The sequence below is a fragment of the Amblyomma maculatum genome, chromosome 7 (genome assembly GCF_055883805.1).
Source record: "Amblyomma maculatum isolate TAMU_Amacu chromosome 7, ASM5588380v1, whole genome shotgun sequence".
Classification (NCBI taxonomy): domain Eukaryota; kingdom Metazoa; phylum Arthropoda; class Arachnida; order Ixodida; family Ixodidae; genus Amblyomma; species Amblyomma maculatum.
The window spans coordinates 65,521,890-65,536,380 of NC_139350.1; positions in this window are offsets into that span (position 1 = coordinate 65,521,890).

Below are 14,491 nucleotides of genomic sequence, written 5' to 3' on the forward strand. Positions count from 1 at the left end.
TAAGTTCCACAAGGCACAAAGACCTGAATTGGAGGCAAAAGTACGACGATTAGAACCTCGCCATGCTCCGGTTTTTGGAAGACAACAGCCCACACGTGTTCCAAACACATGTCAAAATGTCTATCTCTATGCTGAATGTTCATTGTATCCAGTAATGCAAGAGATGGAATAGCTTGTTTTCTTGGTTTCACGAAATATATACGTTGCATCAGGGCGTTACAGAAAGCTTGCTACCAATGTTCGCAGGTCGAAAGCCATGCGACATCCGTAGTCGCTGTAGCAACCAAACACGGTGCCATCGTCGATGCATATGAAACGACGGGTGAGAGAGCTCACACAAGGAGGGCAATGGCACGAGAGACCTGGTGGCCACGTTGGGCGAAATTTGGATGCCTCGCGGATCGCTGGGAGCAAGCGCACCTTTTTTTAAAAGGACACGAAATTATAAAAATTTCCAGACTATGAATAATATTCGTATGGCATATATGTGTATGCGTAATTTCCGGAATGAATTCTTCGTGATTATACGTTAGCTGCCGTCTGCTATAAAAACAAATCGCCCAGAGAGTGATGCTAGCCTCTGAATCATTTATTCCGCTGTGGGAGTATCCGATAATGTGACTAATGCCTCACGAGATGTCCAGTAGCCATGAAAGTTTTTCATGCGAATATTTCGTGATATCAGTGAGATCATAATAACCTAGCGCCAGCGCGCTGTTGCCTTCCTAAGGCCTTCTTGCGATTTATTTAAGACACGAGGATTGGAATGACCGCTGGAAGGACCTCGTTTGTTTGATCCTCTTATCATCATTTCGTATGGATGCATCTGCTAGAGTTGCCAGCTCCTTCCAACTCCACAATAGAATCCGGTCTCCCGACTTCACAGAACCCGGACGACTACCTTGACCGAACGAGATACGAACTGAGGCATGTCAGCTGATCTGTGATCAAGCATGTTCAGGTACGTCGAGGATGCGAGGCTGCAAACAGCCGACGCTGAGGACACAAGAAAATTTTTATCCACATTGTGCCCTAGCGCTTCTCATAAATAGTACGCCATTATCATACTCGTGACTTTATGTGACTATTCTGCTTCATATAAACGGTGGCTGTAGAATTCCGATGCGATGAAGTTAGGCCTCGTTTACCAGAAAATTCCTGTCGGCTCTGCGGCGGAATTGTGAGCTAAAAATCCGCGACATGGCACTGGCAGGTGGTACATGACATGGGCATGCATTCACTGGTCGTCGGATTGTGCGATTTCATGAGAAGACATACATGGCCTAGTTGGCAGGCGCTGCCAGCATGGGCACCGCCTTTGAGCCATGAGGCTGATAGAGGAATCCCACCCTCCAGAACCTTTCAATGCCGACAGAGGCATGAGGTCCCTAAACCGCACAGGCACGTTGGGAAGGCACGACAGAATCCGATATCTATACATACGTTGTGTAATCTTTCATATCAAAATGACTGACTATTTGCATATGCAAGGTTGAAGTTGCTTTTCCTTGCTACATTGATACGGCTCGGTTAAAGCGGGTTCAAGGATATTATTTCTCTTTTCTTGTGTCCTGCGCACTCACTGGCTAGTTTAATAGTTCTTTTACTCCACTGTGGGGTAACGCTTTGTCGATATAGTTCTGTCGTCCAATTTCTTCATTTATTCCTTCTTTAATAATTTTCAGCTTCCCGTGTTTCGACATATGTCGAGCCGATATATCCCTGACCCCCCTCGTTTTTGGTTTTGCTGTCGGAACCTGGTGCTTTTCGTCTAGCACCTTTCTGAATAATGTGTAATCTTGACGATACTTCAGCGTTTAGGCCCCAAAACGCATTCCTAAAGTATGCTCTGGATGCCGACCGCTGGCGACTGCGTTTCGGCTTCACAGAAACGGAGATGCATACGTAGGCCGTGCGTGGTCAGTGCACGGTAAAGTTTCGCAGGTGGTCAAAATTACTCCGTAGCCTTCCGCTGTGGCACTCCTCACTATCTTTTTACTTTCACTCCCACCTTTTCTCCTTCCCTAACGGCAAAGTTCAGGTGTCTACGGAACAAGTACGAGTGACATTGCTCCTTTCCGTTCCTATGAACCAATTAATATTATCATTTTTACGCCCTAGCACAATTATTCCTTTCCAAACGTCACTCAATACCCAATATTTGTTGTATTCCTCCAATTCCCTCCTCTTGATTATTCTGGTACCTTCATTGTACCGGCGGTCAGGTGTCACTTTCAAGAGGTTAGCCGCAGAGGATTGCAAAAACGAAATGGCCCTGTTTGTGCAATTAGCGCTGTACTTCTACCATCATCATCCGGCAGGCGGCAGTGTCCATGGTCTTCCTAGGATTCAGGAGGAATACGGCCGCGGCAAAAGATTGCTCGCGACGCTTGATAAAAAACTTGTCCAGTGCAACTCTATAGGAGCGGCGTACCGTATTATCAAGAAGAATTTTTGAGAAAACTGAATGGCTTGATCTGGAGTTGACATTGAGACGCGGGAATTAGCTTGAGTGTGAATATATCTCAAAAATACCGAACCTGAAGAAAAAGCTTTGTAAATGACTGTAACGCAGGAATTTCCTCTTTTTGCAGAGCTCAAGTGCGAGCGAGTGTATGGCTTTGTCAGGAAGAGTTGTTTGTAGAGATAGCTACACTGCGCTATGTTTTCAAGCCGTCGGCGAGGCACTATGACAGCATGTGTCACAGAAGAACAAAAAGAAGAAGAAACGCTACACTGAGCTAGGTTTTCAAGCCGTTGGCGAGGCACTATGACTGCATGTGTTACAGAAGAACAAAAAGAAGAAGAAAAGCTACACTGCGCTATGTTTTCAAGCCGTCGGCGAGGCACTATGGCACCATGTGTCCTGCTTGTTCGCTCTGTCCTCCAGCCGCGTATAATCTACCAGGCACAGTTTCAACGTCTCACCCGCAGACAATGGGAGTCCCTTGAGGCCATCAATCGTGAGGCTATGCGTGCAATAACTTATCTTCCCCGCCTAACACCCATACCAGTATTTCAGGAGTAGGCCCAGCTGAATACGCTCACTGAACTCGCTGCTCAGCGGATGGCAAACAGATCTCACAAACAATCTTTACAACTACATCATATAAAGACACTACCTCCATGGTCGTACTGCCAGCTCACGGACAATCGCCCCACTGCTTCCCCGTCGGTATCATCCGCACATCTGCCTGAAGGGTGCATATTATATAACGATGCATCACATACTGCAGAGCGAGGAGTTACTTCTGTGTATAGTCCCTCTCATCCGCGTCTCAACACTCACGTGACATATACCGCGGATACGTGCACCCCTCTGGCAGTGGAACTTTAAGCAATTTACAATACCATACATTCCCTCCCACCAGTTCCTACATTCAATGCAGTTCATCTTTACACAGACTCTCTCACTGCCCTTAAAGAGCTTAAGGCCGTCCGACGCACATTCCAAATAACACAGTCCATACATATTGCTCTGTTCAAAGTACCCATGTCCTGTGCGCATACACTAGATTCGCGGCCATGCTCGCGATCCACTTAATATTCAAGCGGATGCTATGACGCATATAAACACATCTGGCGATCCACCACCTTCCCCTCTTCTCCTAGATCCGTTCCTGTCCCACGTTTCCGATTCGCAAGTTCTGCGCCAGGGAACACGCGCTGTCATTGCTCCGTGTTCGCACCCTCTCTCCCGTAGTCTTACTCGGCAGGAGGAGGTGACAGTGCGCCGGATCCGGGCAGGGGCGGCTCTGACCCCATCTGATCGACATCGATGGCGGGAAAAAGATCTACCAGTGACTAACAAGTGCCCTCACTGTGACACTCTACCTGACGTTTGCGATGTGCGTCACTTGTTGCGGACGTGTCCATCAACGACTAATATTAGGCAACGGATAATCATGAAGTTGGGCCTGCGGTGGAATCGCGATAGTGATTATGAGAAATGGACAATGGACAATCGCTATACTGCCAACCTTCTCGAATACATAAGCGCAACTGGACTTCACACCTTCTTTTAACTTCCTATCTCCTGCATCCCATTCCCCCTTTCTCAACTTATGCCTTGTGGCAAACTCTTCGAAAAAAAAGAATAAAAAGAAGAAGAAAAGATACACTGCGCTATGTTTTCAAGCCGTCGGCGAGGCACTATGACACCATGTGTCACAGAAGAACAAAAAGAAGAAGAAAAGCTACACTGCGCTATGTTTTCAAGCCGTCGGCGAGGCACTATGACACCATGTGTCACAGAACAAAAAGAATAAAAAAAGCTACACTGCGCTATGTTTTCAAGCCATCCGCGAGGCACTATGCCACCATGTGTCACAGAAGAATAAAAAGAAGAAGAAAAGCTACACTGCGCTATGTTTTCAAGCCGTCGGCCAGGCACTATGACACCATGTGTCACAGAAGAAAAGCTACACTACGCTATGTTTTCAAGCCGTCGGCGAGGCACTATGACACCATGTGTCACAGAACAAAAAGAAGAAAAACAACTACACTGCGCTATGTTTTCAAGCCATCGGCGAAGCACTATGACACCATGTGACACAGAAGAACAAAAAGAAGAAGAAAAGCTACACTGCGCTAGGTTTTCAAGCCGTCGGCGAGGCACTATGACACCATGTGTCACAGAACAAAAAGAAGAAAACTACACTGCGCTATGTTTTCAAGCCATCGGCGAGGCACTATGACACCATGTGACACAGAAGAACAAAAAGAAGAAGAAAAGCTAAACTCCGCTAGGTTTTGAAGCCGTCGGCGAGGCACTATGACACCATGTGTCACTGAACAAAAAGAAGAAAAAAAGCTGCACTGCGCTATGTTTTCAAGCCGTCGGCGAAGCACTATGACACCATGCGTCACAGAAGAATAAAAAGAAGAAAAGCTACACTACGCTATGTTTTTAAGCCGTCGGCGGGGCACTATACACCATGTGTCACAGAAGAACAAAAAGAAGAAAAGAAGCTACACTGCGCTATGTTTTCAAGCCGTCGGCGAGGCACTATGAAACCATGTGTCACAGAAGAATAAAAAGAAGAAGAAAAGCTACACTGCGCTATGTTTTCAAGCCATCGGCGGGGCACTATGAAACCATGTGTCACAGAAGAACAAAAACAAGAAGAAAAGCTACACTGCGCTATGTTTTCAAGCCGTCGGCGAGGCACTATGACACCATGTGTCACAGAAGAATAAAAAGAAGAAGAAAAGCTACACTGCGCTATGTTTTCAAGCCGTCGGCGAGGCACTATGACACCATGCGTCACAGAACAAAAAGAAGAAAAAAAGCTACACTGCAATAGGTTTTCAAGCCGTCGGCGAGGCACTATGACACCATGTGTCACAGAAGAACAAAAATAAGAAGAAAAGCTACACTGGGCTATGTTTTCAAGCCGTCGGCGAGGCACTATGACACCATGCGTCACAGATCAAAAAGAAGAAAAAAAGCTACACTGCACTAGGTTTTCAAGCCGTCGGCGAGGCACTATGAAACCATGTGTCACAGAAGAACAAAAAGAAGAAGAAAAGCTACACTGCGCTATGTTTTCAAGCCGTCGGCGAGGCACTATGACACCATGCGTCACAGATCAAAAAGAAGAAAAAAAGCTACACTGCACTAGGTTTTCAAGCCGTCGGCGAGGCACGATGACACCATGTGTCACAGAAGAACAAAAAGAAGAAAAACTACACTGCGCTATGTTTTCAAGCCGTCGGCGAGGCACTATGACACCATGTGTCACAGAAGAACAAAAAGAAGAAAAACTACACTGCGCTATGTTTTCAAGCCGTCGGCGAGGCACTATGACACCATGTGTCAGAGAACAAACAGAAGAAAAAAAGCTACACTGCGCTATGTTTTCAAGCCGTCGGCGAGGCACTATGACACCATGTGTCACAGAGGAACAAAAAGAAGAAGAAAAGCTACACTGCGCTATGTTTTCCAGCCGTCGGCGAGGCACTATGACACCATGTGTCACAGAAGAATAAAAAGAAGAAAAAAAGCAACACTGCGCTATGTTTTCAAGCTGTCGGCGAGGCACTATGACACCATGTGTCACAGAAGAATTAAAAAAGAAGAAAAGCAACACTGAGCTATGTTTTCAAGCCGTCGGCGGGGCACTATACACCATGTGTCACAGAAGAACAAAAAGAAGAAAAAAAGCTACACTGCGCTATATTTTCAAGCCGTTGGCGAGGCACTATGACACCATGTGTCACAGATGAAAAAAAAAAGAAGAAAAGCTACACTGCGCTATGTTTTCCAGCCGTCGGCGAGGCACTACGACACCATGTGTCGCAGAAGAATAAAAAGAAGAAGAAAAGCAACACTGCGCTATGTTTTCAAGCCGTCGGCGGGGCACTATACACCATGTGTCACAGAAGAACAAAAAGAATAAAAGATACACTGGGCTGTTTTCAAGCCGTCGGCGAGGCACTATGACACCATGTGTCACCGAAGAATAAAAAGAAGAAAAGCTACACTGCGCTATGCTTTCAAGCCATCGGCGAGGCACTATGACACCATGTGTCACAGAAGAACAAAAATAAGAAGAAAAGCTACACTGGGCTATGTTTTCAAGCCGTCGGCGAGGCACTATGACACCATGCGTCACAGATCAAAAAGAAGAAAAAAAGCTACACTGCACTAGGTTTTCAAGCCGTCGGCGAGGCACTATGAAACCATGTGTCACAGAAGAACAAAAAGAAGAAGAAAAGCTACACTGCGCTATGTTTTCAAGCCGTCGGCGAGGCACTATGACACCATGCGTCACAGATCAAAAAGAAGAAAAAAAGCTACACTGCACTAGGTTTTCAAGCCGTCGGCGAGGCACGATGACACCATGTGTCACAGAAGAACAAAAAGAAGAAAAACTACACTGCGCTATGTTTTCAAGCCGTCGGCGAGGCACTATGACACCATGTGTCACAGAAGAACAAAAAGAAGAAAAACTACACTGCGCTATGTTTTCAAGCCGTCGGCGAGGCACTATGACACCATGTGTCACAGAAGAATAAAAAGAAGAAGAAAAGCTACACTGCGGTATGTTTTCAAGCCGTCTTCGAGGCACTATGACACCATGTGTCACAGAAGAACAAAAAGAAGAAGAAAAGCTACACTGCGCTATGTTTTCAAGCCGTCGGCGATGCACTATGACACCATGTGTCACAGATGAATAAAAAGAAGAAGAAAAGCTACACTGCGCTATGTTTTCAAGCCGTCGGCGAGGCACTATGACACCATGTGTCACAGAACAAAAAGAAGAAAAAAAAGCTACACTGCGCTGTTTTTTCAAGCCGTCGGCGAGGCACTTTGACACCATGTTTCACAGAACAAAAAGAAGAAAAGCTAGACTGCGCTTTGTTTTCAACCCGTCGGCGAGGCACTATGACACCATGTGTCACAGAACAAAAAGAAGAAAAAAAGCTACACTACGCTATTTTTTCAAGCCGTCGGCGAGGCACTTTGACACCATGTTTCACAGAAGAACAAAAAGAAGAAAAGGTACACTGCGCTATGTTTTCAAGCCGTCGGCGAGGCACTATGACACCACGTGTCGCAGAAGAACAAAACGAAGAAGAAAAGCTACGCTGCGCTATGTTTTCAAGCCGTGGGCGAGGCACTATGACACCATGTGTCGCAGAAGAACAAAACGAAGAAGAAAAGCTACACTTCGCTATGTTTTCAAGCCGTCGGCGAGGCACTATGACACCATGTGTCAGAGAACAAACAGAAGAAAAAAAGCTACACTGCGCTATGTTTTCAAGCCGTCGGCGAGGCACTATGACACCATGTGTCACAGAGGAACAAAAAGAAGAAGAAAAGCTACACTGCGCTATGTTTTCCAGCCGTCGGCGAGGCACTATGACACCATGTGTCACAGAAGAATAAAAAGAAGAAAAAAAGCAACACTGCGCTATGTTTTCAAGCTGTCGGCGAGGCACTATGACACCATGTGTCACAGAAGAATTAAAAAAGAAGAAAAGCAACACTGAGCTATGTTTTCAAGCCGTCGGCGGGGCACTATACACCATGTGTCACAGAAGAACAAAAAGAAGAAAAAAAGCTACACTGCGCTATATTTTCAAGCCGTTGGCGAGGCACTATGACACCATGTGTCACAGATGAAAAAAAAAAGAAGAAAAGCTACACTGCGCTATGTTTTCCAGCCGTCGGCGAGGCACTACGACACCATGTGTCGCAGAAGAATAAAAAGAAGAAGAAAAGCAACACTGCGCTATGTTTTCAAGCCGTCGGCGGGGCACTATACACCATGTGTCACAGAAGAACAAAAAGAATAAAAGATACACTGGGCTGTTTTCAAGCCGTCGGCGAGGCACTATGACACCATGTGTCACCGAAGAATAAAAAGAAGAAAAGCTACACTGCGCTATGCTTTCAAGCCATCGGCGAGGCACTATGACACTATGTGTCACAGAAGAAGAAAAGGAAGAAAAAAGCTACACTGCGCTATGTTTTCAAGCCGTCGGCGAGGCACTATGACACCATGTGTCACATAAGAACAAAAAGAAGAAAAGCTACACTGCGCTATGTTTTCAAGCCGTCGGCGAGGCACTAAAAAAAAGCCACTGACACCATGTGTCACAGAAGAACAAAAAGAAGAAGAAAAGGTAAACTGCGCTATGTTTTCAAGCCGTCGGCGAGGCACTATGACACCATGTGTCACAGAAGAATAAAAAGAAGAAGAAAAGCTACACTGCGGTATGTTTTCAAGCCGTCTTCGAGGCACTATGACACCATGTGTCACAGAAGAACAAAAAGAAGAAGAAAAGCTACACTGCGCTATGGTTTCAAGCCGTCGGCGATGCACTATGACACCATGTGTCACAGAAGAATAAAAAGAAGAAAAGCTACACTGCGCTATGTTTTCAAGCCGTCGGTGAGGCACTATGACACCATGTGTCACAGAACAAAAAGAAGAAAAAAAGCTACACTGCGCTATGTTTTCAAGCCGTCTGCGAGGCACTATGACACCATGTGTCACAGAAGAACAAAACGAAGAAAAGCTACACTGCGCTGTTTTCCGGCCGTCGGCGTGGCACTATGACACAAATTGTCACAGAAGAATAAAAAGAAGAAGAAAAGCAACACTGCGCTATGTTTTCAAGCCGTCGGCGGGGCACTACACACCATGTGTCACAGAAGAACAAAAAGAAGAAAAAAAGCTACACTACGCTATGTTTTCAAGCCGTCGGCGAGGCACTATGACACCATGTGTCACAGAAGAACAAAAACAAGAAGAAAAGCTACACTGCGCTAGGTTTTCAAGCCGTTGGCGAGGCACTATGACACCATGTGTCACAGAAGAATAAAAAGAAGAATAAAAGCTACACTGCGGTATGTTTTCAAGCCGTCTTCGAGGCACTATGACACCATGTGTCACAGAAGAACAAAAAGAAGAAAAGCTACACTGCGCTGTGTTTTCAAGCTGTCGGCGATGCACTATGACACCATGTGTCACAGATGAATAAAAAGAAGAAGAAAAGCTACACTGCGCTATGTTTTCAAGCCGTCGGCGAGGCACTATGACACCATGTGTCACAGAACAAAAAGAAGAAAAAAAAAGCTACACTGCGCTGTTTTTTCAAGCCGTCGGCGAGGCACTTTGACACCATGTTTCACAGAACAAAAAGAAGAAAAGCTAGACTGCGCTTTGTTTTCAACCCGTCGGCGAGGCACTATGACACCATGTGTCACAGAACAAAAAGAAGAAAAAAAGCTACACTACGCTATTTTTTCAAGCCGTCGGCGAGGCACTTTGACACCATGTTTCACAGAAGAACAAAAAGAAGAAAAGGTACACTGCGCTATGTTTTCAAGCCGTCGGCGAGGCACTATGACACCACGTGTCGCAGAAGAACAAAACGAAGAAGAAAAGCTACGCTGCGCTATGTTTTCAAGCCGTGGGCGAGGCACTATGACACCATGTGTCGCAGAAGAACAAAACGAAGAAGAAAAGCTACACTTCGCTATGTTTTCAAGCCGTCGGCGAGGCACTATGACACCATGTGTCAGAGAACAAACAGAAGAAAAAAAGCTACACTGCGCTATGTTTTCAAGCCGTCGGCGAGGCACTATGACACCATGTGTCACAGAGGAACAAAAAGAAGAAGAAAAGCTACACTGCGCTATGTTTTCCAGCCGTCGGCGAGGCACTATGACACCATGTGTCACAGAAGAATAAAAAGAAGAAAAAAAGCAACACTGCGCTATGTTTTCAAGCTGTCGGCGAGGCACTATGACACCATGTGTCACAGAAGAATTAAAAAAGAAGAAAAGCAACACTGAGCTATGTTTTCAAGCCGTCGGCGGGGCACTATACACCATGTGTCACAGAAGAACAAAAAGAAGAAAAAAGCTACACTGCACTAGGTTTTCAAGCCGTCGGCGAGGCACTATGACACCATGTGTCACAGAAGAACAAAAATAAGAAGAAAAGCTACACTGGGCTATGTTTTCAAGCCGTCGGCGAGGCACTATGACACCATGTGTCACAGAAGAACAAAAAGAAGAAAAACTACACTGCGCTATGTTTTCAAGCCGTCGGCGAGGCACTATGACACCATGTGTCACATAAGAACAAAAAGAAGAAAAGCTACACTGCGCTATGTTTTCAAGCCGTCGGCGAGGCACTAAAAAAAAGCCACTGACACCATGTGTCACAGAAGAACAAAAAGAAGAAGAAAAGGTAAACTGCGCTATGTTTTCAAGCCGTCGGCGAGGCACTATGACACCATGTGTCACAGAAGAATAAAAAGAAGAAGAAAAGCTACACTGCGGTATGTTTTCAAGCCGTCTTCGAGGCACTATGACACCATGTGTCACAGAAGAACAAAAAGAAGAAGAAAAGCTACACTGCGCTATGGTTTCAAGCCGTCGGCGATGCACTATGACACCATGTGTCACAGAAGAATAAAAAGAAGAAAAGCTACACTGCGCTATGTTTTCAAGCCGTCGGTGAGGCACTATGACACCATGTGTCACAGAACAAAAAGAAGAAAAAAAGCTACACTGCGCTATGTTTTCAAGCCGTCTGCGAGGCACTATGACACCATGTGTCACAGAAGAACAAAACGAAGAAAAGCTACACTGCGCTGTTTTCCGGCCGTCGGCGTGGCACTATGACACAAATTGTCACAGAAGAATAAAAAGAAGAAGAAAAGCAACACTGCGCTATGTTTTCAAGCCGTCGGCGGGGCACTACACACCATGTGTCACAGAAGAACAAAAAGAAGAAAAAAAGCTACACTACGCTATGTTTTCAAGCCGTCGGCGAGGCACTATGACACCATGTGTCACAGAAGAACAAAAACAAGAAGAAAAGCTACACTGCGCTAGGTTTTCAAGCCGTTGGCGAGGCACTATGACACCATGTGTCACAGAAGAATAAAAAGAAGAAGAAAAGCTACACTGCGGTATGTTTTCAAGCCGTCTTCGAGGCACTATGACACCATGTGTCACAGAAGAACAAAAAGAAGAAAAGCTACACTGCGCTGTGTTTTCAAGCCGTCGGCGATGCACTATGACACCATGTGTCACAGATGAATAAAAAGAAGAAGAAAAGCTACACTGCGCTATGTTTTCAAGCCGTCGGCGAGGCACTATGACACCATGTGTCACAGAACAAAAAGAAGAAAAAAAAAGCTACACTGCGCTGTTTTTTCAAGCCGTCGGCGAGGCACTTTGACACCATGTTTCACAGAACAAAAAGAAGAAAAGCTAGACTGCGCTTTGTTTTCAACCCGTCGGCGAGGCACTATGACACCATGTGTCACAGAACAAAAAGAAGAAAAAAAGCTACACTACGCTATTTTTTCAAGCCGTCGGCGAGGCACTTTGACACCATGTTTCACAGAAGAACAAAAAGAAGAAAAGGTACACTGCGCTATGTTTTCAAGCCGTCGGCGAGGCACTATGACACCACGTGTCGCAGAAGAACAAAACGAAGAAGAAAAGCTACGCTGCGCTATGTTTTCAAGCCGTGGGCGAGGCACTATGACACCATGTGTCGCAGAAGAACAAAACGAAGAAGAAAAGCTACACTTCGCTATGTTTTCAAGCCGTCGGCGAGGCACTATGACACCATGTGTCAGAGAACAAACAGAAGAAAAAAAGCTACACTGCGCTATGTTTTCAAGCCGTCGGCGAGGCACTATGACACCATGTGTCACAGAGGAACAAAAAGAAGAAGAAAAGCTACACTGCGCTATGTTTTCCAGCCGTCGGCGAGGCACTATGACACCATGTGTCACAGAAGAATAAAAAGAAGAAAAAAAGCAACACTGCGCTATGTTTTCAAGCTGTCGGCGAGGCACTATGACACCATGTGTCACAGAAGAATTAAAAAAGAAGAAAAGCAACACTGAGCTATGTTTTCAAGCCGTCGGCGGGGCACTATACACCATGTGTCACAGAAGAACAAAAAGAAGAAAAAAAGCTACACTGCGCTATATTTTCAAGCCGTTGGCGAGGCACTATGACACCATGTGTCGCAGAAGAACAAAACGAAGAAGAAAAGCTACACTTCGCTATGTTTTCAAGCCGTCGGCGAGGCACTATGACACCATGTGTCAGAAAACAAACAGAAGAAAAAAAGCTACACTGCGCTATGTTTTCAAGCCGTCGGCGAGGCACTATGACACCATGTGTCACAGATGAAAAAAAAAAGAAGAAAAGCTACACTGCGCTATGTTTTCCAGCCGTCGGCGAGGCACTACGACACCATGTGTCGCAGAAGAATAAAAAGAAGAAGAAAAGCAACACTGCGCTATGTTTTCAAGCCGTCGGCGGGGCACTATACACCATGTGTCACAGAAGAACAAAAAGAATAAAAGATACACTGGGCTGTTTTCAAGCCGTCGGCGAGGCACTATGACACCATGTGTCACCGAAGAATAAAAAGAAGAAAAGCTACACTGCGCTATGCTTTCAAGCCATCGGCGAGGCACTATGACACTATGTGTCACAGAAGAAGAAAAGGAAGAAGAAAAGCTACACTGCGCTATGTTTTCAAGCCGTCGGCGAGGCACTATGACACCATGCGTCACAGAACAAAAAGAAGAAAAAAGCTACACTGCACTAGGTTTTCAAGCCGTCGGCGAGGCACTATGACACCATGTGTCACAGAAGAACAAAAATAAGAAGAAAAGCTACACTGGGCTATGTTTTCAAGCCGTCGGCGAGGCACTATGACACCATGTGTCACAGAAGAACAAAAAGAAGAAAAACTACACTGCGCTATGTTTTCAAGCCGTCGGCGAGGCACTATGACACCATGTGTCACATAAGAACAAAAAGAAGAAAAGCTACACTGCGCTATGTTTTCAAGCCGTCGGCGAGGCACTAAAAAAAAGCCACTGACACCATGTGTCACAGAAGAACAAAAAGAAGAAGAAAAGGTAAACTGCGCTATGTTTTCAAGCCGTCGGCGAGGCACTATGACACCATGTGTCACAGAAGAATAAAAAGAAGAAGAAAAGCTACACTGCGGTATGTTTTCAAGCCGTCTTCGAGGCACTATGACACCATGTGTCACAGAATGACAAAAAGAAGAAGAAAAGCTACACTGCGCTATGGTTTCAAGCCGTCGGCGATGCACTATGACACCATGTGTCACAGAAGAATAAAAAGAAGAAAAGCTACACTGCGCTATGTTTTCAAGCCGTCGGTGAGGCACTATGACACCATGTGTCACAGAACAAAAAGAAGAAAAAAAGCTACACTGCGCTATGTTTTCAAGCCGTCTGCGAGGCACTATGACACCATGTGTCACAGAAGAACAAAACGAAGAAAAGCTACACTGCGCTGTTTTCCGGCCGTCGGCGTGGCACTATGACACAAATTGTCACAGAAGAATAAAAAGAAGAAGAAAAGCAACACTGCGCTATGTTTTCAAGCCGTCGGCGGGGCACTACACACCATGTGTCACAGAAGAACAAAAAGAAGAAAAAAAGCTACACTACGCTATGTTTTCAAGCCGTCGGCGAGGCACTATGACACCATGTGTCACAGAAGAACAAAAACAAGAAGAAAAGCTACACTGCGCTAGGTTTTCAAGCCGTTGGCGAGGCACTATGACACCATGTGTCACAGAAGAATAAAAAGAAGAAGAAAAGCTACACTGCGGTATGTTTTCAAGCCGTCTTCGAGGCACTATGACACCATGTGTCACAGAAGAACAAAAAGAAGAAAAGCTACACTGCGCTGTGTTTTCAAGCCGTCGGCGATGCACTATGACACCATGTGTCACAGAAGAATAAAAAGAAGAAGAAAAGCTACACTGCGCTATGTTTTCAAGCCGTCGGTGAGGCACTATGACACCATGTGTCACAGAAGAACAAAAAGAAGAAAAACTGCACTGCGCTATGTTTTCAAGCCTTCGGCGAGGCACTATGACACCATGTGTCACAGAAGAACAAAAAGAAGAAGAAAAGCTACACTGCGCTATGTTTTCAAGCCGTCTTCGAG